Source organism: Petaurus breviceps, unplaced genomic scaffold, assembly GCF_028583685.1.
Source record: "Petaurus breviceps papuanus isolate PSGF00001 unplaced genomic scaffold, PetGlider_PUasm1.0 37, whole genome shotgun sequence".
Lineage (NCBI taxonomy): Eukaryota > Metazoa > Chordata > Mammalia > Diprotodontia > Petauridae > Petaurus > Petaurus breviceps.
The window spans coordinates 89752546-89757477 of NW_027186296.1; positions in this window are offsets into that span (position 1 = coordinate 89752546).

The following is a 4932-nucleotide window of genomic DNA, read 5'->3' on the forward strand; positions in this document are numbered from 1 at the left end:
TGAAGTAGGGGCTATTATTGGAATACTATTTCTAATAATAACGAAGATAAGAAAGCTGAGACTGCCAGATAAAGGAAAGTGACCCTTACTTGGGGTCACACAGCTAGTAAATGCCTACGGCAGGATTGCAATGCAAGCCTTGCTGACCTCCAAGCCCAGTGCTTTTAACAACTATGCCTTCTGGCTCTCTAAATTGGCATACTGGAAAGAATATTAGCTCTGCAATCATAGAATCTAGGTTCAAATCTCACCTCGGACAATTGTGTGACCTTGGGCTAGTCACTTAATCACTTTATCCCTCAGTTTCCTCATCCATAAAGTGAGGGGGAGGTTGATTAGATGGACCCTGAAGTCCTTTCCAGCTTTAGATGTGACCTTAAGTGTCAGGATTGGAGGGGTGTTAAAAGAGCCTTCTTATACAAAGTGATGTTCTCAGTGTCTGCTGTGGACCCCAAGATTACCATCCCCAGAGTCATTTGTTTGAGTTGAGGCATTTCTCCAGAAGGCCCCAGTTGAAATGCAAATATAGCTGGGGTAATACACCAGTCCATTAGCTCCCACTTACATATTTACATATTAGCAAGGGTTTATCAGATTAGAAAACCATTACCTGGCACAGAACAAAGCCTTGAGGGAATGAGATGTAGATTAAGTAAATTTCGTTTAGTGGGAAGGGAAGGGAAGGAAATGGTTTGGAGAATTCTGAGGGGTGAAGATAGACTCAAATGGAGTCTTAAGGTAAGGAGGTCTCTAGGTAGGCAAGGGAGCTACACTAAAGATAGAACTTCAGGAGTTGACAATCTCATCTGAGAGATAGGTGAGACATACATACAAGTAGCCATATTAATATTAAGAGTTCACATTTACATATAGTGTTTCAAAATTCACAGAACATTTTGTTCACAACAGTCCTTCAGGGTAGGTAGTACAAATATTCCTATTCCCATTTTACAGATGAGAAAACTGAAGTTCATAGAAATTAACCAACTTTGAGGACAAAATAAGGTGAGGGTCTAAGAGAGGAACAATTTTTTTTTTTTTGAGAGATTCTAAGAAGGGGATTATGAAAAACTTTGTGGAGAAAGTGTCATCCAAACTGGGCCTCAAAAGTTGGGAAAGATAGAGATGGGGATAGTAATAGTAATGATAACTATCATTTATATAGTGCTTATTATGTGCCAGCACTGTGCTAACTACTTTATCATTATTATCTCAGTTAATCTTCACAACAACCCTAGGAAGTGGGTAACATTATTATCCCCATTTTACAGATGAGGAAACTGAAGCAAACAGCAGCTAAGGGACTTGCGGTGAATCACACAACCTGAGAATCACACAATCACCACAAATCCGAGATCACATTTGAACCCAAGTTTTCCTGTCTCCTGGCCCAGCACTCTATCTGTACAATCTAGCTAAATTATTGACATAATACCAAGGCACTAAAATCTGGGGATAGTAAGTAAAACACTTTATTTGGAGCACAGAGGTACATGAAGGAGCAGTGTAAGCTAAAGATATAGGTGGAGAGGGGCCTTGAATTCTAGGCACAAGAGCAGAGCTGTAGCTAGGATTTGGCGCCTGTCACAAATTCAGTAATAGCACATTATCTCAAGATGGCTATGAATGGTCCAGGAAGATCTTTGGTGATGGGAGGTGATTTAGGAACTGGAAAACCAGGGTGTTTGAGTTGAGGGGGGATGGGATGCAGAAAAAGACTGAGTCAAGTACTGAGGATGATCTGGAGATGCATAAATAACCATAACAAGGATCTGGACAAACTATAGTGAACTTAAAAGGCAGAGGTTGCTGAGTAATGGTGGCAGGCAGCAGGGTCTGAAGATGGTGAGCAAGGACTAGGCTAATGCCCTTTCGTGCCCCCTGTGTATCCCAGAAAATGATCAAAGGAGTAGCCAACCTTGGAGAGGGCAGAAAGGGATACGGTAACTTCAGGAGAAAGCTAGGTTTCTGTGAACATCAGAAAAGAGAAGAAATGTGAAACAAAAAGGTCCAGAATGAAGGGAGCCTTCCCCTATCAACTATAGAACAAAGTCCAGAGAGGGAGGACAGCAGATGTTAGGAACTCTGAAGTGCTAGGTCTGAATTTGCTTTTGGAGTCAGGGAGTGAGGGGTTGAGGGGGGTTGGGAGAGATAGTGATGGGTAGCACCCAGTTAAACTATTGATTCCTCTTCTCCCAATCTTGGGTATCCCATGCTGTTCTTGGATGAGTGCTGGTCCCTGGGCGGGACCTCTAACAGGATTTCCAGGTAGTGGTGATAACTTCACTGTGTCAACGAGTATCTGGGAGCCAGTTGTCCCTTTCCTACTTCTCCCCAAAAAAGTGTCTTAATGTTGTCTGGATCATTCTGACCCTATTTAACAACAAAGTTTGAGCCTGGAAATCCATTATTTTACATACAAAAGAAAATAAGGGCTTTTTTCCATACTCTACACGAAAGCCTTCTCGGTTAGACAAAAACATTAACTCTGGACTTTCAGCAAATACCACATTAACTCACCTCATTCCAAATACATGTGGTTAGGTTTCCCAGGTGAACCAATCCCATGAGCCCGTGAGGACGGCAAATCCAAAGGTATTCTAGAATCATGCTGCTGTTTAGCAACTAAGTTTTTCTTTCCATAACAACTGCTACATAAAATAGTCTTACATTACCTCCAAGCCACAGGAACCTAAAAACCAGCTAGTAAGTGCTGCTTGAAGGGTTGGGAGTTAATTATAACAGTCTTTGCTAGCTTCAGCTTGTGGTTTTCCTCTTATTGTGAAATGTCAAGAACAGAGGAGGTAAAATTAGTATTATGTTGCTACCAAAGCATTTGACCCAGTATCTTAGGTTGGATTTAGATCATGTCCTCTGCTCCCAATATGGTTTGGGGCAGGGGGGGGAGCCTGTGGCCTCAAGGCCACATGTGGCCCTCTAGGTCTTCAAGTGTGGTGCTTTTGACCGAATCCAAACTTCACAGAACAAATCCCCTTAATAAAAGGGTTTGTTCTGTAAAACTTGGACTCAGTCAAAAGGCCACACCCTAGGACCTAGAGGGCCGCATGTGTCCTCAAGGCCACAGGTTCCCCACCTCTGGTTTGGGGGAATGTGACAGTATCAAGTCACAACTTATTGCCGAGGATTGTCAGAATTCAAGAATGGTCTTCCTGGTCCAAAGAAAAAAGTTATTTTGCTGAGATTCATCCTACTTACAAATTTACCTCATTTGCTGTCTCCATGAGACTGAGTTTTCCATTATTATTCTCTTCCCCAGCTATCATGTGCCTGTTTCTGTCTCATTTCACTGCAATGTTCTGCAGCCGTATTTAATTTCCTCAGAGATACTTCGACGTTAATGTGCAAAGTTCATCCAGTCAGTCGATATTTTTAAGTGTCTACTGTTTGCAAGAGTAATTCCAAGAGGGTAAGGGATAAGAGATGTCCAGCCTGAGACATCCAGTGGCATCCACAAAATAATAAAAAGACAAGAGGAAAGCCTCTGGCTTCTATGAAGAATTTACAGAAAAACATGAGCCAAAATTACACAAGATGAGAAGGTATAGAAGGCTTTTGATTGGCATAAGTGTTTTCATTTAGATGTCCTACTATTGACAATTCAGGGATCCATAGGATACACTTTAGCATGGCTTAGACAGTGAGGGCAATATATGTAGTCAGAACCACTGAAGGGTTTTGAGCAGTGATATAACTTGATCAAGACTTTACACTGAGGTTATTCTGATGGCAAATAAGAAGAATGGATTGGAAATAGATGAGAGTGGAGGTAGGGAAACTGTTTAGGTGGCTACTAGGTGAGAAGTAATGAGGGTTAGATTAAGGTAGAAGAAAGGAAAGAAGGAAGGAAGGAAAGAAGGGAAGGAGGGAGGGAGGAAGGGAGAAAAAAGAAGGAAGAGAGGAAAGAAGGAAGAAGAAATGAAGAAAGGGAGGGAGAAAGAAGGAAAGAAAAAAGGAAGATAGGAAGGGAGGAGGGAAGAAAGGAGGGAAGGGAGGAAGAAATGGAGAAAAGAAAGAAGAATTGAAGTATTTATTAAGCATCTACTATGTGCTGGGCACAGGGTTTAAGCTCTTTACAATTTTTACTTCATTATTGATCATCTCAGCAACCCTAGGATGCAGATGTTATTATCCCCATTTTACAGATGAGGAAACTGAGACAGACAGAGGTGAAATGACTTGCTTAGGGTCATACAGCTAGTCAGTGTCTGAAGCAAGATACATGCACTCAGGTCTTCCTGACTCCAGTCTATGCACTGTATCACCTTGCTACCTCTAAAGCAGTGATGGTCAATGAGTGAATCAATGAATCAATAGGTGGATGGATGGCAGATTTACCAGTACCATATTATAAAGCAGGGCAGTGGAAATGGAAAGTACAAGATAGATGACAGAGATATTGGGAAGACAACTAAATAGGAAATGGCCATCAGACTGGATGTGGGAAGCTGAAAAAGGGAGAGAGGAGGAGTCCAAGATGAGGCCGCAGTCTGCAGCAGAGGTAAATGGGGGAACAGCAGGGCCACTGACAGAAGCAGTGACTCTAAACTCTGAGGACCAGAAGAGAAATTTCCAGAAGCTTTGGCACCATTCTATTTCCCATATATCCTCTATTCTAAAATATTTACAAAGTAGGAGGCGATGGAGCAGGGATGTTTGTCATATGACCAGAGTAAGCTATCTGGATTTTAGTAGGAAAATCTCTTCCTTGTTCAGTCATAGATGCTCTGAAGGGACAGGGGAAAGGTACAGAATGGCATTAATTAGCTCCCTATTAATTTTGTACTATTTTCTTTAACGAGGATTTGGAATTGTTGGCATTGAAGGCTTCCTATACGTTAAAGAAGTGGTCAGAGGAGATAGCAGAGTGTGTGTGTGTGTGTGTGTGTGTGTGTGTGTGTGTGTGTGTGTGTG